The following is a 25438-nucleotide window of genomic DNA, read 5'->3' on the forward strand; positions in this document are numbered from 1 at the left end:
CCGCTAAATGCCGTAAATGTAAATATAATTACTGACTGTAGTCCATCTGTTTCTCTGCATGCTTTGTTAGCCCCCTTTCATGCTGTTCCTCAATGGTCAGGACTCTCCCAGGACCACTGCAGAGCAGGTATTATTTGGGTGATGGGTCATTCTCAGCACTGCAGTGACACTGACATGGTGGTGGTGTGTTAGTGTGTGTTGTGCTGGTATAAGTGGATAAGACACAGCAGTGCTGATGAAGTTTTGAAACACCTCACTGTCACTGCTGGACTGAGAATAGTCCACCAACCAAAAATATCCAACCAACAGTGCCCTGTGGGCAGCGTCCTGTGACCACTGATGAAGGTCTAGAAGATGACCAACTCAAACAGCAGCAATAGATGAGCGGTCATCTCTGACTTTACATCTACAAGGTGGACCAACTAGGTAGGAGTGTCTAATAGAGTGGACAGTGAGCGGACACTAGGGCTGGGTATCGCCACTAATTTCCTGGATCGATTCGATTCCGATTCACAAGGTCCCGATTCTCTTCGATCTTCGATTTTCGATTCAATTTCGATTCAACACATTTAGGCATATTTGAGTTACATTAACAGGTTTTGTTTAAATATGTAAAGATGTTCAGAGAACGAATGTGATAATTGTACAAAGAACATTTATTATATATTAAAAATATTTGTGTATTTTGTTTACATAAATAATGAATCCAAAACAGAAAACAGTAACATTCAACAGCCAGGTGTATGTTTACATTAACATGTCAGACAAATGAAATAATAATAAAAAATTAATGTTACTGTTTTCTTTCATTTGTCTGACATGCTACAACATTGTAAATGTAATGTAAACATACACCTGGCTGTTGAACAGCTCATGCCAAGTTTACACTACACGACACTCTGATTAACACGTGGTCACAGTAATGTTCACACTACACGACTGATCGGCGATGGGGAGTTTTACACTACACCATCCATCACCAGGGGGAATCACAGGCGAGCTTCTCTGGTCTCCAAAACTACGTTTTGTCACGAAACACGTGAGAAGTGATGAAAGGTTTAATGATACCACGTCCAAACATGCACATCAACAAGTAGAGAGCAATCAAAGTTTGTGCGCTGATGAAATAAATGAATCTGAGTGGATTTGGCAACACGAGCAGCATGGATCGTTCTGTAGTGAGTTGGAGGTTAATAAATATTTTGTTTTGTAGAGAACGATCTCGCGTGTGCTGATGTATTCTGATAGAAACTATATTGCGCTCCACCACCTGTTTCCAACCTCTCCCCTGTGTTTCCCCTCGCTGTTTCTCACATTGATTGAGAGCCGAGTTTTGATCGCAGAGCGAACACCGAGTTCCTCCCGAATCCAGAGCCGAGCGAAAATCAGTGCAAAAAGTTGTGTAGTGGTCATAACTTGAGCTTCTGCCATGCTAAACTGATGTGCAGGTCAGATCTCGTTGCATGAAAAAACAGTGGCTGGTCACGTGAAATTAAAGGGGGTAACAATAGTAATAGATTTGCGTGTGCACCGTAAAAAGGGGCGTATTTAAAAAATCGATCTCGCATTTATATGAATCGATATCGGATCGTTCAAATAAAGATCGATTAAAATCGAAAAATCGATTTTATAAACCCACCCCTAGCGGACACGGCAGCGCTTTTGTGTCTGATCCACTCATACCAGCACAACACACACTAACAGACCACCAATGTCAGTGTCACTGCAGTGCTGAGATCATCCGTCACCTAAATAATACCTGCTCTGTGGTGGTCCTGAGAGAGTCGTGGTCCTGAGAGAGTCCTGGCCATTGAAGATCAGCATGAAAGGGGGCTAACAAAGCATGTACAGAAAGAGATGAACTACAGTCAGTAATTGTAGAACTACAAAGTGCTCCTATATGGTAAGTGGAGCTGATAAAATGAACAATGAGTGTAGAAACAAGGAGGTGGTTTTAATGTTATGGCTGATCAGTGTATAAGCAGGTGCTTTGCTGCAACTTTACGTCGCTCTTGTCTTTTAGGAGACTTTCTATCTAGCTGTAAAGTGTATTTTATTTAATCTTTTCTAGGTAATGAGACATTCCTTACCATTTTCTTCAGCAACTCTGGGATTGACACAAATTGGATGCAAACATATTCATACACTTTACAGTCTTTAATGTCCAAAATTACAGCCTATATTATTGTATAGTGTCAGCCAAGCACTAACCCTAACCCTGCTCTGTATTGTGGCAAATTCTACCAAACACATGCTTTTTTATGTTGTCATCTTCTTTGGTAACATTTATCATGCTTGTAACAAGACTGTGTCATTGGTACCTTGTTAAATAAAATGTATTGTCATTTGAAAAGAACTTTATGTTGGCTGTGAGTGAAATAAAACAATTACATGAGTACATGAGTATAAACGATAGACCTAGAATAAATGCCTCAAATTTAAATTGTGATGTATAAGTTGTATTTTTCAATGCATGCCGAGTTGTAGCACATGCAGAATGAGGCCAGACAGCACACCAGAGATGGGATTTTGAATACATCATATCGAATCTCAGCTCTGCCATTGTCAGAGGTAAAAAAGAAGTTGCATATTAATAGACATTACCTTCTGCAGTTGAGAAACCCTGCTTTTAAAGCAGGTGGTGGTTGTCATCTGCATGGCCCATGGTGGCCAATTCCTGCTACTACCAAGTACAAACTTTGCAAAGGCAACACCTTTGTCTGATGACATTTGCATATCAGGCTGCTGCAAGATTGGAGGAGTCCATTAAAATCAGCACAAACCTAGTGAGCTCTCTGCACAGACAGCATTTTATGTTATCCTAAGAAGGCTGTCTCAATTCTTAGATGCCCTATTCTGACCGAATGACGAAAGATGAGTTAGCTTAGTAAGCTAAAACAGTTGGTGGGCAGGGACAGCCGGAGACATAGTCACTGTCTAACTAGAGTGTCTTGATGATCTGACTTCTAAAGTTTGATGTTAGTTTAATTCTCTCTACATATCCAACTGCCTAGGGAATCGGCAGCAAGGTAGCTCACTAGGTTTTGAGACATACCCTATAAAATAGTAAAATAAAACTGTCCTTATCAAAGATCTATTGTTACTTGTGTGTTTAGGAAATTATATGACTTATTTCTTCCAGGTTTGCCATTATTTCTTCATGGATCTGATATGCAACTCTCCTGTCTAACCTGGACTTGTAGAGCAGCAAAAGGGTGCCAGGGTGTGTATGTGGTCTATGGCGCAATGAGGGAATTTAAATTTAAATGCTCAAGTCCTCACATTTACCTGGCACAAGTGCATGTTGTACTGTGTGGACATGGTTTCCACTTCATCTACAAACATCACTTAAGCAATAACACATTAAATTACAAACAGGCAAATACTACATGTTTATACTGGCAAATCTTGTTTGATGGTAGGTTCAACATGTATCACCAAGGGCATATGTGGATATATAGTATGGTGTTCCAAAAGTAATATGCAGAATAAACAATACCAGGATGCCCAGAAGGTCACAACACTAAAGCATTCTGAAAGTTTTGAGTCAGTTGTCAGTTGAAGAGGGGCTCTCCAGTGTCGAGGTGGTGCAAGCAGCAAGGGAATTGCAATGGGGATTGGGAAATGACTAGATTGGAAGTCAAAGTATAAAATACGTATGAATTAACAAGAAGACCACACATGCTAAAGGAATTGGCAGCTACATTCATAGAAATATTAACATTAGGATTTGTACTGGAGCTAAGTGATGTTAGTCTGTTGACTGTTAGTCAAGAGAAATTATTCAATGCATTGTAATGTAAGTGAGAACTGACTTTACTGATGGTAAGGTTATTTTTTTGAGAGTTCTCTCTTATTCTTTAAATTTAGAGGCACTTTTTGCTTGCATTATGTATTAAACCCTGTTGTATACTGGCAGAATGTCTGGGCATAAAGTAGGACAATCACCCCACGAATGGATAAACTGTGACAATGTCTGGAAAATGGAGCCATACAAATCCAGGATTTTAGTTTTATAAAATCTGTGGTGATCTCCATCTCACATTTGCTCAGGGAACCAACAGTGACAAACTGGCTAGTTTGATGGCTAGTCCAGTAAGGGCGGCACGGTGGCTCGCTGGGTAGCACTGTCACCTCCTTCGATCCCAATCCCGATCCTGGGTTTGATCCCAAGTTGGCCGGTCTGGGTCCTTTCTGTGTTTCCTCCCACAGTCCAAAGACATGCAAGTGAGGTGAATTGGAGATTCCATGACTGTGTTTGATAACCATGTGAACTGATGAATCTTGTGTAATGAATAACTACCGTTCCTGTCATGAATGTAACCACAGTGTAAAACATGACGTTAAAATCCTAATAAACAAACTAGTCCATTACTGTAACCGCTGAGCTACCTTTCTTCATTAATGGATAAACCCCTGCTACTATCAAACAACAAAAATCAAAAACCAATGCGCAAAGAACACAGGCAAAGGCAGCAATGATTCTATGTACCATTTGCTGACATAAAATTCTCAACCAACTGTAGCTGGAACCCTTCACACCTCACTCCAAATGCACCACATTTACATGTTCCAGACCTCTGCCTATTTACTCATTGGCATGGCTGGCAAATGTGCTAAGCCAATACTGGATAACAACTATTGGCAAGACATCTTGGATGGTTAAACCTAAATAGCAAAACAGAGTATGCATAAAACATGTCAGGATGACTAGAGAGCTTCCTGGAACAGGTACAAGAGACATAGAGTTCTCAACCTTAGTCCTACAGGCTCACTCCCCTGCAAGGTTTTAAGTTTGCCTTAATTTAGTATGTATGCCAACGCCGAGGCATCTATACGCCAAATAGATACACTATATTGCCAAAAGTATTCACTCACCCATCCAAATCATTGAATTCCAATCAGGTGTTCCAATCACTTCCACTGCCACAGGTGTATAAAACCAAGCACTTAGGCATGCAGACTGAGAATGAGTCGCTCTCAGGAGCTCAGTGAATTCCAGCATGGTACCGTGATAGGATGCCACCTGTGCAACAAGTCCAGTAGTGAAATTTCCTCGCTACTAAATATTACACAGTCAACTGTCAGTGCTATTATAACAAAGTGGAAGCGATTGGGAACGACAGCAACTCGGCCACGAAGTGGTAGCCATGTAAAATGACAGAGCGGGGTCAGCTTCTGCAGAATCAATCGCTACAGACCTCCAAACTTCATGTGGCCTTCAGATTAGCTCAAGAACAGAGCCTTACATCACCAAGTTCAATGCAAAGCGTCAGATGCAGGGGTGTAAAGCACGCCGCCACTGGACTCTAGAGCAGTGGAGATGTGTTCTCTGGAGTGACGAATCACGCTTCTCCGTCTGGCAATCCGATAAAGGAGTCTGGGTTTAATGGTTGCCAGGAGAACGGTACTTGTCTGACTGCATTGTGCCAAGTGTAAAGTTTGGTGGAGGGGGGATTATGGTGTGGGGTTGTTTTTCAGGAGTTGGGCTCAGCCCCTTAGTTCCAGTGAAAGGAACTCTTGATGCTTCAGCATACCAAGAGATTTTGGACAATTTCATGTTCGCAACTTCGTGGGAACAGTTTGGGGATGGCCCCTTCCTGTTCCAACATGACTGCGCACCAGTGCACAAAGCAAGGTCCATAAAGACATGGATGAGCGAGTTTGGTGTGGAAGAACTTGACTGGCCTGCACTCAGTCCTGACCTCACAAATGCGCTTCTGGAAGAATGGTCAAAAATTCCCATAAACACACTCCTAAACCTTGTGGAAAGCCTTCCCAAGAGTTGAACCTGCTATAGCTGCGAAAGGTGGGCCGACATCATATTAAACCCTATGGATTAAGAATGGGATGTCACTCAAGTTCATATGCGCGTGAAGCCAGACGAGCGAATACTTTTGGCAATATAGTGTAGATGTACGTACATGGAGCAAAGGGGTTTATGAAACCCTTCTGTAAGGTGGTGGCCAAGTCGTGCAACTACCAAGCAGCCATCTTATAAAACCCAAGCTTAAGCAGCATGCGCGAGGGCATCAGTGAAATGGAGGCCCCGTAGAATCAGAGGCGGGATCTTTACGCCTTTTACATGGTTTTCATTGGCTTACATGGTGGTGTCAAGAAATATCCCGGGCTTGTGCACATTGTTTGGAGGATGCGTTGTGTGAACCAATGTAACAGCGGGATGTTAACGGTGCTACAGTTTTAATATCACACCCGAACTGTTACTCACGAGGATTCACGCGCATTCCTGGAACTCGTCCGTGGATTGCATGTTTTCGTTCCACGCGTGGGTGCAGGAAACGACACGTTCCTGGGAGACGGTAAGTCCTTATCCCTCATAGGTACGGGCTTTGCGTGCTATGTTGTGGAAAACAGGCTGCTCGTGTAGAATTGAGAACCACGCATGCGTGAACTGCTTATATTTGCGTCTTTTCTAATGGCTATTGTACTTACACTTTATATTACTGTCTAGTTATAAGGGTTTGCATAGTCACACTGAATCTTATTAGGAAAGGTGTCGGTTTGTTTTGACTTAATATTGCTGGCTATGTGGCTAGCTAGCCAGCTAGCAAGTTTTGATACTTGGTGAACTTATGACTAGATACGTCACTCTTGCTATATGAATTTATTAGCGTTTTATTACGTAACAAGCGTCCAATTTGTTTAAAGACATTATGGTGACTGAGTGGCTTTAATGCAATTAAAACTATAAAGTAATTTACCACTTCAGCTTTGACATACTGATACTAAACTTTACCTTAGTCAAATTATAACATAAGTCATGGTTAGTTTATGCATTTAACAGGGTAGTCATGTAAATAAATTGTTAATAAAAACGTGTGTCCCAAGTCTTAATGAACTCATTACACCTTCAGATGTAATATTTATTGGTGCCTTTTTATATTACATTTAGGCACGGTGGTTAGGTGGGTAGCACTGTCGCCTCACGGCAAGAAGGTCCTGGGTTTGATCCCCAGGTGGGGCGGTCCGGGTCCTTTCTGTGTGGAGTTTGCATGTTCTCCCCTTGTCTGCGTGGGTTTCCTCCAGGTGCTCCGGTTTCCTCCCACAGTCCAAAGACATGCAAGTGAGGTGAACTGGAGATACAAAATTGTCCATGACTTTGTTCGATATAACCTTGTGTGAACTGATGAATCTTGTGTAATGTCTGTTTGTTTATTAGGATTTTAACGTCATGTTTTACACTTTGGTTATGTTACACAGACACGGGGAGAACATGCAAACTCCACACAGAAAGGACCCGGACCGCCCCACCTGGGGATCGAACCCAGGACCTTCTTGCTGTGAGGCGACAGTGCTAACCACTGAGCCACTGTGCCGCCCAACCTTGTGTAATGAGTAACTACCGTTCCTGTCATGAATGTAACCAAAGTGTAAAACATGACGTTAAAATCCTATTAAACAAACAAACCCTTTTATATTATATTTAGTCACAGTTGCTTGGTGGGTAGCACTGTTGCCTCACAGCAAGAATGTCCTGGGTTCGATTCCCAGGTTGAACGGTCTGGGTCCTTTCTGTGTGGAGTTTGCATGTTCTCCCCGTGTCTACGTGGGTTTCCTCCAGAAGCTCCAGTTTCCTCCCACAGTCCAAAGACATGCACGTGAGAAGAATTGGAGATACAAAATTTTCCATGACTGTGTTTGACATTAAAGACTTGAGCTGACCTGTCCTTTCATGAATGTAATTAAAGTGTGTAAAAACATGATGTTAAAAATCTAATAGGGTGGCACGGTGGCTCAGTGGGTAGCACTGTTGACTCACAGCTGTCCCAGGTCCTGGGTTCGATCCCCAGGTGGGGCAGTCCAGGTTCTTTCTGTGTGGTTTGCATGTTCTCCCCATGTCTGCATGGGTTTCCTGCAGAAGCTCCAGTTTCCTTCCACAGTCCAAAGACATGCAAGTGAGGTGAACTGGAGATACAAAATTGTCCAGGACTGATGAACCTTGTGTAACCAGTAGTTATCGGTCCTGTCATGGATGTAACCAAAGTATGTAAAATGTGACGTTACGTGTACTGTTACTTGAATGCTGCTGCTACAACACGTCTACCAAATAAAAACCCTTGTAACATAACTACATGTTACTTTTTCTTTAGGTTTTAAACTTTTTTTAAATAAATAACAAGATATACAGTACAATCCGTTTAAGTGCAAGAGCCTGGAACCAAAAAAGCTTAATTACACCCAAACGGAGCATGCGCATACCCATAGTGATGCAGGGACTAGGCTATACTCCTTTAAAAGATAATATACAAGCGCTTTCTTCACTGTAGAAAACATGTTCAATACATTGATTAGGCATAACATTATGACCATCTTTTTGTTTCTACACTCGCTGTCCATTTTATTAGCTTTATCTACCTTTTTAGCCTGCTTTCACCCTGTTCTTCAATGGTCAGGACCACTACAGAGCAGGTATTATTTGGGTGTTGGATCATTCTCAGCACTGCAGTGACGCTGACATGGTGGTGGTGTGTTAGTGTGTGTGTGTTGGGCTGGTATGAGTGGATAAGACACAGCAATGCTGATGGAGTTTTTAAACACCTCACTGTCACTTCTGGACTGAGAATAGTCCACCAAAATATCCAGCCAGCAGCGTCCTGTGACCACTGATGAAGGTCTAGAAGATGACCAACTCAAACAGCAGCAATAGATGAGCGATCATCTCTGACTTTACATCTACAAGGTGAACCAACTAGGTAGGAGTGTCTAATAGAGTGGACAGTAAGTGGACATGGTTTTTAAAAACTCCAGCAGTGCTGCTGTGTCTGATCCACTCATACCAGCACAACACACACTAACACACCACCACCATGTCAGTGTCACTGCAGTGCTGAGAATGATCCACCACCTAAGTAATATCTACTCTGTGGTGGTCCTGATCATTGATAAACAGGGTGAAAGCAGGCTTAAAAGGTATGTAGAGAAACAGATTGACTACAGTCAGTAATTGTAGAACTATTAAGTGCTTAAGTGGAGCTGATAAAATGGACAGGAGGTGGTTGTAATGTTATGGCTGATCGGTGTATAGTATGCCCTACATTGTGCACAACAGTTAGAGTACCTCTGTTTATCACTGGATCTTAAATAGATTTCCTGTGAAATAATCAGTTATACTCTACAGCAGGGGTGTCAAACTCACGGCCCGCGGGCCAGATCCGGCCCGCCACGTCATTTTCTGTGGCCCGCGAGAGGTTTAACGACTGTATGATTGCTGTGATGGTTCGTGTCGTTACAGAGACGCGCTTATAATTTAACGGGACACCTGCGCCTTTAAATAAATGTTACTTACTGCGCCTTTAAGAGACAACCGTGACATCGTAGTCATGGCAACTAACTTTAACCTTCGCTAAGAAGCCATGTGACTTTTACGGCAAAGAGAACGCGAAGTAGCGTAGTCAGTAATGTAAACAATAATAAATAAACACAAATAATTATCTTTCAGTATTATACCAAAGCATTGTCTGTATGTAGTGGCATTTATATTCTCAGTTGTTAGTAAATGTTTAGTGAGTATATCACAGCGTTTTAGTTACAAATTTACCGTAATTAAATACTGTTGTTACGTTACTATAGCAATTAGTATCTTTACACAAAATTTTTACTCGTTAGCGCTATTTTACATTTGGTTAAAGCTCATATTGTACCAGATGTAACACTTGACTACAGCTGTGTGCTTTTACTGTATTAGGTTCTTTATTGTTTTTATTGTTTGTATTTTTACTTCATTTTGATGCACACAGTGTATCACACAGCTGGGAAGTAAATAAACCGACTGTATTCTGAAGAGAGCTGTCTGTCTGTCTGTCTAGCTGAGCAAGGGGGATAAACTATTAGTGAGGGCAGAATGATTGTCTTAAAAATACACTGTAAAATCCTAAACAAACTGCATCTCTCAAAATGTATGCTGATTTTGTGATCTGCAAAGTGACACAGCCTGCCAGTAGATTATGTTAAACATATTTACACATGATCCTACAATTTACAAGAAGATAAGTAAGAAAATTAAGCATAAGGAGGAAATGTAATGAAAGGGAAAACAAGTTTGTGCTTCAGGAAGAGAAACCGGTGTGTCTCTTGTGTTATGAGGCTGTGTCTGTGGTAAAGTAGGACAATATAAATGCAGAATTCAGCCTCCAAGAAAAACAACAGACTGCAATCACAGCAGGATACGTTACAATGGGCCCTTTGAGGGCCACCATAATGCTGATGTTGTCCTCGGTGAAAATGAGTTTGACACCCCTGCTCTACAGGAAAGCATTCTGCTTTTTATAGATCAGATCGGACTGTGGAACCTTTTGCATTTCTGGCAACCCTTAGCCTCCAGGTACGCACGCAGAGTGCTCAGGCTCTGCAGGGCTGCTGAGAATGAGCAATGGGGAGAGGGAGAGATTCATGTTTGCCGTCTTCGACAGCAGCTTCGTCGCTTGACTTGTTACTTGTGTCAGTGTCGTTGGTGGCAGTTTGCACTTTAGTGCAGATGTCTACATCAGTGTTCTCCAGAGAGGTCTGAACTCTTTGCCATTCACACTGGCTGGCAGGCAGACTGGCTGCAGGTGTTGTTGTCCTGCTCCATCATGCTCATCAAGTGACGTAACTTTAATGCTTTGTACTGGTTTTTGAGATGACCTATAATGCCCTGATCCATAGCTTAGATTAGAAAAGTGAGCTTGATATTCAACAGCCTTATGTTGTTACTCTGTGTTGCACAGTTGACGTTTCTGGGGCACTTGGAACGAATGGCTGAAAAAGTCAGACAACAGAATAAGTGCCCGGAAACGTCAACTGTGCAACACAGAGTAACAACATAAGTCTGACTTTTTCAGCCATTCGTTCCAATTTTTGTGCATCATCCAGGCATTTCTGTTCGCTTCAAATACAACTGGAAGCCGTCTAACATTCCTGAAGCTTTGTGGCTGCTTGCTTATTCCAGTAGTCAGCTGTGCCAGCTCCTCGGTTCCATCCATATTGCATGCTGGGAGCACTGTAACCCTTTCTTTCTGCACTTTGCTCTGTCACGTCCGAGGTCCATCTGGAGTAGTTCACCAGTTCTAGCGGGACGGCACGGTGGCTCAGTGTTTAGCACTGTCGCCTCACAGCAAGAAGGTCCTGGGTTCAATCCCCAGGTGGGGCGGTCCGGGTCCTTTCTGTGTGGAGTTTGCATGTTCTCCTTGTGTCTGCTCCGGTTTCCACCCACAGTCCAAAGACATGCAAGTGGGGTGAATTGGAGACACTAAATTGTCCAAGACTGTGTTTGATATAACCTTGTGAACTGATGAACCTTGTGTAATGAGTAACTATCGTTCCTGTCATGGTTGTAACAAGTGTAAAACATGACGTTAAAATCCTAATAAACAAACAAACGAGTCACAAACTAGCCGGTTTTGTCTGCATTGAAGGTGTCAATCATTATGTCTGGAAGAACTTCAACCACCCACCTTTGAGCACTTTAATCATCAGCATCTTGCTTGTTGTAGTGTTTTTTTTTTGCTTTGCTTTCCCCATAAGCACTGGACCACTGACCAGAAGCTGTGTAGTTGTGGTCTGAGTAAACCATTTAAGAAGAGCCTCTTCAGCATCCTCAGCTTTACTGACTCTTTTGTGTTTTCTTCAGGGTTTGCATTATTCTGGACACCCACTGTCAAAGTGTGAATGTGCACTGGCATCTAAAAGACACATGTACATATTTGAATTGTGCACCTACTGCACGCTGGCTCCATAAGGAGGGGCGGGGCAGGCAAATCCTGTGGAGTACCTTCGACTATCTGCTCCATCCGACAAGCTTTTACTCTTTGGCATTGAGCTTTTCTTTTTGTTCCTGCAGTCGTTGACCTTGCAAATGAATCACTATCAATCTATCAAGCAGGCCCAGTACTGACCCCAATGTGGCGTCGACGCACTCAAGGACGAAGCAGCAGGGATCATTTTTATGTGTTCATTACAGAGCAGGGCTAACAACATACACCGAAAAGTGGCCAGGCAACTACAACCCCAAATCAGAAAAAGTTGGGACAGCATGGAAAATGCAAATAATAAAAAACAGAGTTTCTTACATGTACTTTGACTTTTATTTCATTGCAGACAGGATGAACCTGAAATATTTCATGTTTTATCTGCTCAACTTCATTTCATTTATTTATAAACATCCATTCCTGCATTTCAGACCTGCAGCACATTCTAAAAAAAGTTAGATCGGCCGGTAAAGCATTTACCACTTTCTAAAGTTGCCAGTCCTCCTCACAACACTCAAAAGATATTTTGGCATCAAGGATACCAAGTGATTTAGTGTTTCAGGTGTTTTGTCCCATTCTTCCTGCAAACACGTCTTAAGATGTGCAACAGTTCTTGGTTGTCGTCTTTGCATTTTTAATTTCAAAATTCTCTGCACATTCTCTAGGCAGGAAGCCAGTCCAGTACCCATACCCTCTTCTTCCACTGTAATACCTTTGTAATGTGTGCATCATGTGGTTTTGCATTGTCTGGTTGAAAAATGCACAGACGTCCCTGGAAAAGGTATCGGCTTGAAGGCAGCATATGTTGCTCTGAAATCTCAATGTAGAAGTGTATGGGTCAATGACGTATAAGGATTTTCAACAGGCCAATTTTAAAATACTACAAATATGGGTGTTTCTTTCAATTGTTCACTCATTTAGAATGTTGTGTACATGTAAATTCCTATTATAATTTTAAATTAAGTAATTATAGTATTTTTTCATCCAGATGAATTGGCTGTGGCCTAACAAAATGTCATGTGGTGCGACTGATTTATTTTTAAATTAATTAATTTTCTCAACATGCTTAACAGTTTTTTTGCAAGTACTCAATAATATAATGTGTTTAGAAACAACTTACGTTATTACTTTTGAGTTTTTGTAAATAATGTACTTGTATTTTTTGTTGTTTAATATCAAATTCACTTCCTTAAATGTACTTAACAGACTTATTTTTCCTGTAAATCACATTAAACACATTAAAATGTTTTACAATTACCATTAACTTAGGCATACTGCATCAGTGATTAATATTTCAGCAACATAAGTGAGATTTATTATCAAGTCAAGTCAAGTCAACTTTATTTATATAGCGCTTTTTACAATATACATTGTCTCAAAGCAACTTTACAAAATCCAGGACCAACAGATACAAAAACCCCTGTTGAGCAAGCCGAGGGCGACTGTGGCAAGGAAAAACTCCCTGAAAATTACAGGAAGAAACCTTGAGAGGAACCAGACTCAACAGGGCCCATCCTTCTTGGGTGGCCTGGAGGATACTTTAAATAAATACACGATTTACACAAATCATACAAACACAGAATTAAATGATCTAAAAGTTATAACTGGTAATAAATAGATAAATAAATAATAATAGAGTTGTTATCCGCTCTAGTCTTCAATAAAGTCTGTAGTGATTTCTTGTCGTTGCAATTACTCCAGATCCGTCACATCTGACAGGAGCAGCATCGTTGTCCCGGCAGTCTCGACTTCAATCCTTAACCTCGGCGGGTAAACAGGTTTCCATCAGAATGCCCTCGGGGTAAAACAACAGAGAATGTAGTTAATAATGTACAATGCTAGTTGACAAACAGTTTTACAGAGAGTTTTAGACTCCGGCAGCCCTAATTATTACAGCATAACTAAAAGGGAGAGCGAGCAGGTAACAAGGTCATGAAGGCTTTCACAGGACATCAGCGCCCACCTCTCCTACCCAAACCTGAGTGATTGGACAAGAGAGGCAGAACGACAGCGACCCAACATCCCTGATCACCACAAGTTTCTATGACCAAGAACCCCCAAGCTCTGCGCCTTTGTCTATATTAATCAAAAGCCTGAGAAAATAAATATGTTTTCAGTCTAGACTTAAACATTGAGACTGTGTCCGAATACCGAACAGAGGCAGGAAGATTATTCCAAAGTTGTGGAGCTTTGTAAGAAAATGCTCTTCCACCAGCTTTGGTCTTTTTAATTTTAGGAACTATAAGTAACCCTGCATCTTGTGAACGAAGTGGACGTGCTGGGTTGTAGTAATTAATAAGCTCACTCAGATACTGTGGAGCCAGACCATGTAGCGCTTTATAGGTTAGTAAAAGTATTTTGTAATCAATGCGAAATTTAACTGGCAGCCAGTGTAGAGATGATAGAACAGGAGTGATATGATCAAATTTTTTAGTTCTAGTTAGCACTCGAGCTGCTGCATTTTGAACTAACTGGAGTTTGTTTAAGGATCTACCAGAGCATCCAGTTAGAAGAGCATTACAATAATCTAACCGAGAAGTTATAAACGCATGGATCAGTTTTTCGGCGTCATTAACAGATAGTATATTTCTTATTTTAGAGATATTACGCAAATGATAGAAAGCAACTCTAGTAATATTATTAATGTGTGTATCAAAGGAAAGATCTGAATCTATTGTGACACCTAAGTTTTTTACATCTGGGCTGGGAGTAACAGAGAACGTGTTTAAGTTTAGCACCAGGTTAGACAACTTGTCTCTTGCAGCTTTAGAGCCAACAAGTAAAACCTCAGTTTTATCTGAATTAAGTAAAAGAAAATTACACGACATCCAGTTTTTTATGTCGTTTACACAATCTTCTATCTTACTGATTGTGTCAGTATCATTTGGTTTGGCTGATATATACAGCTGTGTGTCATCTGCATAGCAGTGAAAGTTTATGCCATGTTTATGAATAATTTCACCTAGTGGAAGCATATAGAGTGTAAATAATAGCGGTCCAAGTACCGACCCCTGTGGAACACCACACTTTACTTTTGTAGTTTCCGAGCATTTATTATTTACATAAACGAATTGAGATCGGTCAGTCAAATATGATTTAAACCAAGAGAGTGCGAGTCCTTTAACACCTACTGTATTTTCTAGCCTCTCCAGTAAAATGTTATGATCGACCGTATCAAACGCTGCGCTAAGATCTAATAGAACAAGAAAAGAGACACATCCATTATCAGAAGACATTAACAACTCGTTAACTACTCTAATTAATGCGGTTTCGGTACTATGATTGGGTCTAAATCCTGATTGAAATTTTTCATGAATACAATTTTCATTCAAATAAGAACATAGCTGTTTGGAAACGACTTTTTCTAATATCTTTGAGACAAAAGGAAGGTTTGAAATTGGCCTATAATTAGATAAAACATGTGGATCAAGATTAGGTTTTTTAATCAGGGGTTTAATAACAGCACTTTTAAACAATTTAGGTACATATCCAAGGCTAAGGGATGCATTGATTAATGTAAGCAGGGGCTCTACAAAAGCTGGGAGTAAATCTTTAAGTAAACGAGTTGGAACAGGATCGAGTATACACGATGATGACTTCGATGATTTAATCAACACAGTTAGTTCATTTTGGGAGATTGGATTAAAGGAATTTAGTTGGATTAACTCGTTACTATTATCACCAATGCTGCTCGGAGTGAGTTTATACTTAACATTGGCAAGTGACACACTCTGACTCTGAAGTCGTATTTTTTCTATCTTGTCATTAAAGAATTTTAAAAAATCATCACTGGTACAGTCAGGCGGTATATTAGATTCAGTTTCATTAACGTTTTTAGTTAATTTGGACACTGTCTCAAAAAGGAATCTAGGATTGTTTTTATTTTTCTCTATTAGGGATGAATAATATAAAGATTTAGCTTTTATAAGTGCATGTTTATACTCAGTTAGAGCATCTTTCCAAGCAATCTTATACACCTCCAGTGTAGTGTGACGCCACTTACGTTCTAATTTCCGTGCTGCTTGTTTAAGTGCGCATGTGTGGTCATTGTACCATGGAGCAAATTTTTTCTCCCTAATCAGTTTAGTTTTGAGTGGGGCTACGTTATCTAAGGTTGTGCGCAGTACGGTATTAAATTGAAATTATTATTTATAATTTAATTCAGTTACGTCTGTTATTGGTTGCACCACATGATAAATGGTCGCCCCAAATGACATGACATGTACAGGGGTTGGACAAAATAACTGAAACACCTGGTTTTAGACCACAATAATTTATTAGTATGGTGTAGGGCCTCCTTTTGCGGCCAATACAGCGTCAATTCGTCTTGGAAATGACATATACAAGTCCTGCACAGTGGTCAGAGGGATTTTAAGCCATTCTTCTTGCAGGATAGTGGCCAGGTCACTACGTGATGCTGGTGGAGGAAAACGTTTCCTGACTCGCTTCTCCAAAACACCCCAAAGTGGCTCAATAATATTTAGATCTGGTGACTGTGCAGGCCATGGGAGATGTTCAACTTCACTTTCATGTTCATCAAACCAATCTTTCACCAGTCTTGCTGTGTGTATTGGTGCATTGTCATCCTGATACACGGCACCGCCATTGGATGCACATGGTCCTCCAGAATGGTTCGGTAGTCCTTGGCAGTGACGCGCCCATCTAGCACAAGTATTGGGCCAAGGGAATGCCATGATATGGCAGCCCAAACCATCACTGATCCACCCCCATGCTTCACTCTGGGCATGCAACAGTCTGGGTGGTACGCTTCTTTGGGGCTTCTCCACACCGTAACTCTCCCGGATGTGGGGAAAACAGTAAAGGTGGACTCATCAGAGAACAATACATGTTTCACATTGTCCACAGCCCAAGATTTGCGCTCCTTGCACCATTGAAACCAACGTTTGGCATTGGCACGAGTGACCAAAGGTTTGGCTATAGCAGCCCGGCCGTGTATATTGACCCTGTGGAGCTCCCGACGGACAGTTCTGGTGGAAACAGGAGAGTTGAGGTGCACATTTAATTCTGCCGTGATTTGGGCAGCCGTGGTTTTATGTTTTTTGGATACAATCCGGGTTAGCACCCGAACATCCCTTTCAGACAGCTTCCTCTTGCGTCCACAGTTAATCCTGTTGGATGTGGTTTGTCCTTCTTGGTGGTATGCTGACATTACCCTGGATACCGTGGCTCTTGATACATCACAAAGACTTGCTGTCTTGGTCACAGATGCGCCAGCAAGACGTGCACCAACAATTTGTCCTCTTTTGAACTCTGGTATGTCACCCATAATGTTGTGTGCATTGCAATATTTTGAGCAAAACTGTGCTCTTACCCTGCTAATTGAACCTTCACACTCTGCTCTTACTGGTGCAATGTGCAATTAATGAAGATTGGCCACCAGACTGGTCCAATTTAGCCATGAAACCTCCCACACTAAAATGACAGGTGTTTCAGTTATTTTGTCCAACCCCTGTTTATAAAAGCACAAATACTGCCAATCTAGGACATATATCCATCATGGAAATCACTCTGCAATGGTCGCACCACATGATATTTGGTCGCACCACATGATTTTTTGATCACTTTCACCCCTCCCACCCCACCCCCCAGACCTGCATACACCAGATTTCAAAAAGATACAGTGCCTTGCAAAAGTATTCAGCCCCCTTGAACTTTTCAACCTTTTGCCACATTTCAGGCTTCAAACATAACGATATGAAATTGTAATTTTTTGTGAAGAATCAACAACAAGTGGGACACAATCGTGAAGTGGAACGAAATTTATTGGATATTTTAAACTTTTTTTAGAAATAAAAAACTAAAAAGTGGGGCGTGCAATATTATTCGGCCCCTTTACTTTCAGTGCAGCAAACTCACTCCAGAAGTTCAGTGAGGATCTCTGAATGATCCAATGTTGACCTAAATGACTGATGGTGATAAATAGAATCCACCTGTGTGTAATCAAGTCTCCGTATAAATGCACCTGCTCTGTGACAGTCTCAGAGTTCTGTTTAAAGCGCAGAGAGCATCATGAAGACCAAGGAACACACCAGGCAGGTCCGAGATACTGTTGTGGAGAAGTTTAAAGCCGGATTTGGATACAAAAAGATTTCCCAAGCTTTAAACATCTCAAGGAGCACTGTGCAAGCGATCATATTGAAATGGAAGGAGTATCAGACCACTGCAAATCTACAAAGACCCGGCCGTCCCTCTAAACTTTCAGCTCAAACAAGGAGAAGACTGATCAGAGATGCAGCCAAGAGGCCCATGATCACTCTGAATGAACTGCAGAGATCTACAGCTGAGGTGGGAGACTCTGTCCATAGGACACAATCAGTCGTACACTGCACAAATCTGGCCTTTATGGAAGAGTGGCAAGAAGAAAGCCATTTCTCAAAGATATCCATAAAAAGTCACCTGGGAGACACACCAAACATGTGGAAGAAGGTGCTCTGGTCAGATGAAACCAAAATCGAACTTTTTGGCCACAATGCAAAACGTTATGTTTGGCGTAAAAGCAACACAGCTCATCACCCTGAACACACCATCCCCACTGTCAAACATGGTGGTGGCAGCATCATGGTTTGGGCCTGCTTTTCTTCAGCAGGGACAGGGAAGATGGTTAAAATTGATGGGAAGATGGATGGAGCCAAATACAGGACCATTCTGGAAGAAAACCTGTTGCAGTCTGCAAAAGACCTGAGACTGGGACGGAGATTTATCTTCCAACAAGACAATGAACCAAAACATAAAGCAAAATCTACAATGGAATGGTTCACAAATAAACGTATCCAGGTGTTAGAATGGCCAAGTCAAAGTCCAGACCTGAATCCCATCGAGAATCTGTGGAAAGAGCTGAAAACTGCTGTTCACAAACGCTCTCCATCCAACCTCACTGAGCTCGAGCTGTTTTGCAAGGAAGAATGGGCAAAAATTTCTGTCTCTCGATGTGCAAAACTAATAGAGACATACCCCAAGCGACTTGCAGCTGTAATCGCAGCAAAAGGTGGCGCTACAAAGTATTAACGCAAGGGGGCCGAATAATATTGCACGCCCCACTTTTCAGTTTTTTATTTCTAAAAAAAGTTTAAAATATCCAATAAATTTCGTTCCACTTCACGATTGTGTCCCACTTGTTGTTGATTCTTCACAAAAAATTACAATTTGATATCGTTATGTTTGAAGCCTAAAATGTGGCAAAAGGTTGAAAAGTTCAAGGGGGCCGAATACTTTTGCAAGGCACTGTATATTTCTACATCATAAAATAACAAGGCACATAGTAATACCAAAATATAAACACATCCTTCATATCATAAACCTAATATCTCTTAATGGGTCATATTTGCAGCTTTCATATTTTCCGCAAATATCAAGAAGGTCTGCCAGGTTGTATAAAACCTCTGCAAGCTTCGTATTTGTAAGTATCTAAAAAAAATGTGCTCTTGGAATGTTAAATGTATTCATCAGTTGTTCGAAAGATGCAAAATTATCATCAAAATAGAGGTCCTTTATTGATCGAATTCCATTGTTAAACCAGATATTAAATCCTTCATCCAATGTTGAGGGGAGAAACATATGATTTTTAGCTATTGGAGTGAATATGGAAGGTTCATTAAGCTTAAATGATCGTCTAAACTGGTTCCAGATTTTTACTGATTGTACAACAATAGGATTATTGCTATAATAAGATACTGCTTTGACCCATGGTAGTTTAGAGCACAATAATGCCGGTAAGGAGGTGGAATTGCATGTTGAATTTTCTAGGTATACCCACTTGGGGGTGTCAGGACCTTCTGCACTCTCTCTCCAATACAACAGCGCTCTGATGTTAGCTGCCCAATAATAAAACCGAAGGTTTGGAAGCGCCATGCCACCCTGGGATCGAGGCTTCTGTAACATGCATTTTCGGATACGTGGATTTTTTTTGTTCCAAATGAAGGTTGATATTAACGTGTCTATGTGTCTAAAAAAAGAACCAGTCAAAAAAATAGGGAGATTTTGAAATAGATATAGGAATCTAGGCACCACATTCATCTTTACCGTGTTGATTCTTCCCCCCCAGAGAAAGAGGTAGCAAATCCCAACGTTTAATATCGTGTTTCAGACTAAATATCAGTGGGAGAAAGTTGGACTTGTAGAGATCTTTATAATCATGTGTGATCCATATACCCAGATACCTGAACCTCACACTACTAATTTAAAAGGGGTCGAGCTGAACGAGATATTTTTGGCCGTTTGATTAATTGGCATCAGTTCACTTTTAGAGAAATTTATTTTGTAACCAGAGATCTTCCCGAATTTACAAAATAGATCTAGTAATCTAGGTATGCATGATAGAGGGTCTGATAAATATAGCAATAAATCATCTGCATAGAGTGATAGTTTATGCTCCTGTCCCCCTCGATCAATTCCTTTTATTTGGAGATCCTGTCGTAGGGCTGACGCTAATGGTTCGATAGCTATCGCAAACAAAAGGGGAGACATTGGACAGCCCTGGCGTGTACCTCGCTGTAATTTAAAGTACGCGGACAAGTTGTTATTTGTACGTACAGCCGCCATAGGGGAAGAATATAAAGTCTTAATATAGGAAATAAATTTAGGACCAAAACCAAACTTTTCAAGGGTATAGAAGAGGTAATCCCATTCCACCCTATCAAGAGCTTTCTCAGCATCAAGTGATAACAAGATCTCTGGGGTATCAGATGAAGAAGGGTTATAAAGTATATTTAAGAGTCGTCTTATATTAAAAAAGGAGTGCCTGTTTTTCATAAAACCTGTTTGGTCTGTGGAAATGATAGAGGAAAGAGGTCCTTCAAGACGATGCGCTAAGAGTTTTGCAAGAATCTTTACATCTGTATTCAGAAGTGACACTGGGCGATATGAACCACACAGAATAGGGCTTTTGTCCTTTTTTAAAATCAGCGAAATGGTTGCTTCACGCATCGTAGGGGGGAGGGATTGGGAGGCAAGCGATTCCTGAAATACAGAGAGGAGAAGTGGAGCAAGTTGTTCCGCAAATACTTTAAAGAACTCCGCTGGATAGCCATCTGGGCCTGGGGACTTGCTGCTCTGCATATCCCTGATCGATTCTATAATCTCTACAGTAGAAATATCTTCTTCCAACTCTGTGGCTAATTTTGAGTCTATCTTGGGTATATCAAGATTCTGAAAGAAATTATCCAAAGCAGCAATGTCTCCAGGTGGCTCTGATGTATAAAGGGAAGAAAAATACTGGTAGAAACATGAATTTATTTTTAAATGATCAATATGCTTTGAACCATGTTCATCGCTTATTTCAGATATACACTGATTGGCGGTTTTCTGACGCAGTTGGTGTGCAAGTATTTTTCCAGCGTTCTCCCCATGTTCATATGAGCTGTGTCTAGATTTTAAAATCAGATTCTCTGCTTGACGTGTTGAGAGAAGATCAAATTCCATTCTTAGTATCAAACGTTGCTTAAGTATGTCATCTGAGGGAGAATGACTGTATGCTGTATCCAATTTTTAAATATCATCCGTTAACTGTTTAATGCGTTCAGAATCTGTTTTTCTACGTCTTGCGGAATATGAAATAATTTGGCCTCTCAGGTACGCTTTTAATGATTCCCAAACTGTTGAGGACAACACCCCCGGGGTCTGGTTGTAGGTAAGAAAAAATGCTATTTCAGATTTCATAAAATTAACAAAAGATTCCTCAGAGAGTAGCAAAGAGTTGAATCTCCATGGGCGATAGTTGGGTACAGCCCCAGGGATGCGTATCCCCATCGTCAGGGGGCCATGATCCGAAATTACTATAGACTGATATTCACAATCAGCTACCACAGGCAGAAGCTTTTTATCGATGAAAAAATAGTCTATTCGTGAGAACATCTTATGAACTGCGGAAAAGAAAGAATAACTTCTAGAAGTGGGGTTTCGAAAACGCCATACGTCTGATATCCCATAAGTCCTAAGAAAAAGTTTGATTGATTGAGCTGATTTTGTCTCGTATGTTGCTGTAGAAGAGCTACGGTCTAGGCTTAGAGAGAGAATGCAATTTATATCCCCCCCCCCAGTATTAGGTGATGAGTGTCCATATTCGGTAGTCGGGAGAAAAAATTAATGAAGAATTTGTGATCATCAATATTTGGGGCATAAACATTGGCTAATGTAACCGGAAATCCGTATAGCTGACCAACCACAATAACATAACGCCCCGTGGGGTCAGATTCTGTGCTTGTTATCGCAAATGGTATACTCTTACTGATTAGAATAGCGACCCCTCTTGCCTTAGAGCTAAAATTGGAGTGATAAGCTTGTCCTATCCATCCTCCCCTCAATCTAAACTGATCCACCGTACGAAGATGAGTCTCCTGAAGAAAGGCGATATCAGTTTTGAGATGTTTAAGATGAGTAAGTACCTTCTTACGTTTCACAGGATGGTTTAAAGACTTGACATTCCAGCTAACAAAGTTAACTGGGCAACCTGTAGATCTTCCTAAATTATTTACATCTCCCATAAGGCACAATCAAGATTAATTATGTACATATGACCCTTGAGATTTAAATAACAGGATACACAACATATAAGGTAACTTGCAAAACAATCAAGTACACTTGCAGGTCTGAATGGTCCCCTCCCCCCGCCACCTAACTGAACATGGTGGCTATAAAACCCCTCGCAAAAAGAACATCTACACATAATGTGTTAGTACTGGGGTGCGCTTTAGTGTCCCGTCTGTTGACTCCTGCCAGACCCCCCATAATTAAAGTAATTAGGAAAAATGAGATAAAGGACAGAGGGAAAAAAAAGCAGGACAAAATGCGCATCGCAATAACTTTTAGACAAAAGTTACAGCCAGTGGAGCGCATAAGAGCCGCTCCGGACAAAACGAAAGTTGCAGTACCTGTCTTTAGTTCTTACCGGCAGTGTCCTCGGCTGGTAGAAAAAAAAAAAAAAAAAAAAAATAAGAATTGAAATGCCTCGGCTGGGACAGGCTGTCTCACATCAAGTTGTGGTGATGTCCTTCGCGTATACCATGGCTTTTTGCGGATCCAAAAATTCTTTGACGTCCCCGTTGAATGGTATACGGAGTCGAGCCGGAAACACTATCCCATAGCGGATGTCCCGCCGGCCCCGGAGAATGTTCCGGACGTCGTTGAACGCTGCCCGGGCTTTGGCCACCCTCATGGTGTAGTCTGGAAAGATAGCGATCGGATCCCCATGGTACCGGAGCGGTCCGCTCTCCCGGGCCCGGCGTAGGACATCCACACAGTCCTGGTAGTAGTGAAGCTTGGCAACTATGACCCGAGGCTTTCCGTTATTTTTTTTCGGAGCAAGACCTCTGTGTGAGCGATCGATAAGAATGTCTTTCTCCAAATGTAACGTTTCCTTCAGAATTTTGGAAACAGCCGTAGTAGAACTCGAGCCAGGCTCCTCCGCAATGCCCACAATTCTAATATTGCATCTCCGCATCCTCCCCTCCATATCTTCACATCGTTCCTTCAGTTCGGCTAATTCGGTTTTCAGTCCAGCCACTGTAGTTTGCAGCGTGGTTACCTCTCCTGACCTGACCGACAAACTCTCCTCCACGCCGCCAACCGTGTTCCTCATGGCCTCCATCTCAGTATGAATAGCCGTTGCGCTATTTGCAATTTCGGCTTTTACCTCTTTCAGTTCGTTTTTTTAGAGAGCTGAACTCTTCGGCGAGTACATTCTTTAGTTCTGATTTAATCGCAGCAGAGATGTCAGCTCTCAGTGAGGAGAGGATATCGGCTTTTAGGGCTTCGGTATCCATGGTGGGCTGTAGCCGCGGGCTAACCGGTGAATCGTGGCGGTCTGGCGTGGTAACTTTAGGCCTGCTACCTGAGGTCCCGGTGAACTTATATTTGCGGAGACTGGCGGCCATAGATATAACTTTTATGGCTGCAACTGGCTTCAAAATATATTAAAACACAAATATTTCAGTACATATGAAAAAAAAAAAAGCGCAATAAAACACAAAATAAAGGGAATCTAGGCAGGAGCCACCCTCTGCACGTCCTACTCCATTGTCTGCTCACCAGCGCCCCCCTACATATCCATTTCTAAATTAGTTTCAGGCATGATTGAACACGTGCTCAAGTTTTTTGCGAATAAACATTTCAGTGTGTTTATTAAAGTTATGTGTACACAAGGTATCTGTCAATACATTTTACAGATTAAGTGAATACAAATAACCTAATTGAAATGATGCAACTTTCCTGTTTAATACCCATAATTGGTCTGCCATACAAACCAGCTCATTTTTTACCTATATGTTCAATTATTTTAAAATTATTTGCAATAAGTAAAGAAGTATAATAAATTTTTTTTGTATTTTCACAGAGAACTTCATAAATCCATGACAGGCGTGTCAACATGAGTGTGGTGAAATGGGTACTAAGACCATAAATATACTCAACAAGGTAAGTTTATGACCTTTTTTTTTATCATGCACCTGTTCTACTTGGTCAATGCTTTTTTTAAATAAGTAATGTAAATACAAAAATGAAATTCTCTTGGTATTGTTGGTCAGCTCTTTTACACTACACAATGCATGTTTTACCCAAGTACTTACCAGCAATTATATACACTAAATGTACTCAATGTTGCAGCATTGATTAGTGACAGCAATTTTCCTTGCTCACTACCTAGAATTTTCTGTTTACCAGATGGACATGTAGCAAGCGTAACTATGGTCAAGTGCTAACATGATCTACAACCTCAAATCTGAAAAAGTTGAGACTTTGTGGAAAATGCAAATAAAAAAATGCAGTTTACTTTGACGTTTGGTGCATTGCAGACAGTATGAACCCAAGATATTTCATGTTTTGGTCTACTTCATTTCATTGTATTAAATTATGTTTATTGGTTGTTTAACAGGTGAAAGATTGTCTACTAGAGAGATATGTTAGTACAGTATTGTACAGTAGACCCTTGACTTACGAACTTTATTGGTTCCGAAGGGCTGTTCTTAAGTCAAAATGTTCGTTAGTTAAACCTATTTTTCCCATAAGAAATAATGTAAATAGAATTAATCCGTGCCAGACCTCCCAAACCACTCCACTACCTAACCTTTCTAATGTCTTAATTGGTCTTTTTTTATAAATACAAGTATATTTTCCCTTAAATCTTAAATTATATAATAGATATTCCTGTAATAAATAATAAACAAAAATACACAGTAGTACTGTACATAAAACACGCACATCACATTTCATACACCATAATACACCATCACATTCACCGTAATACATTTCCTTCTTTTTTTTTATAATGTTGTATTTTGTAGGTGTAATTGCACGAAAGAAAGAATACTTTACTCAGCCGAATTCCTTCTTCTCTCTTACTCACTGTCCCCTCTGTCTGATACACAGTGACAACTACTGGCAGGAGTAGATATACAGCAACAAATGTAATAGATTTTTTTACATTTTCTCAGCTCTGCACTCTCTCTGCACCTTATTTGGGGACATTTTAATATAGAAAACACCGGAAAAACATCGTCAGCTGTGTGAATGTTTACTCACTGTATATATACAGAGAGAGAGACGCACTGAGTCAACTTGTTCGTGACGTCACGTGTTTCGTGAATTTCGGTTCGTAATCTGAAATTTGTTCGTACATTAAGTTGAAAAAGATCGTTCGTAACACGAAATGTTCTTATGTTAAACCGTTTGTAACTCAAGGG

The 25438-nt window shown here is 40.9% G+C and overlaps 2 long non-coding RNA genes across 2 annotated transcripts in view; one reads left to right on the plus strand and one right to left on the minus strand.

The window, feature by feature from the left end:
* The first annotated feature begins 6138 nt into the window (after nt 1-6138).
* Nucleotides 6139-25438, plus strand: part of LOC134310368 (uncharacterized) — a 49788-nt gene continuing 30488 nt past the window's right edge. The window contains exons 1-2 of the long non-coding RNA XR_010011293.1: nt 6139-6320; nt 24094-24173. This is a non-coding gene — a long non-coding RNA (uncharacterized LOC134310368). The remainder of the gene's footprint in view (nt 6321-24093; nt 24174-25438) is intronic.
* On the minus strand, nt 13072-15024 carry LOC134310369 (uncharacterized). Its single transcript, XR_010011294.1, has 2 exons — nt 14879-15024; nt 13072-13542 (listed from the first exon to the last, which is right to left on the minus strand). It is a non-coding gene; the product is annotated as an uncharacterized LOC134310369 (long non-coding RNA).

This window comes from Trichomycterus rosablanca, chromosome 3 (assembly GCF_030014385.1).
Source record: "Trichomycterus rosablanca isolate fTriRos1 chromosome 3, fTriRos1.hap1, whole genome shotgun sequence".
Taxonomy (NCBI): domain Eukaryota; kingdom Metazoa; phylum Chordata; class Actinopteri; order Siluriformes; family Trichomycteridae; genus Trichomycterus; species Trichomycterus rosablanca.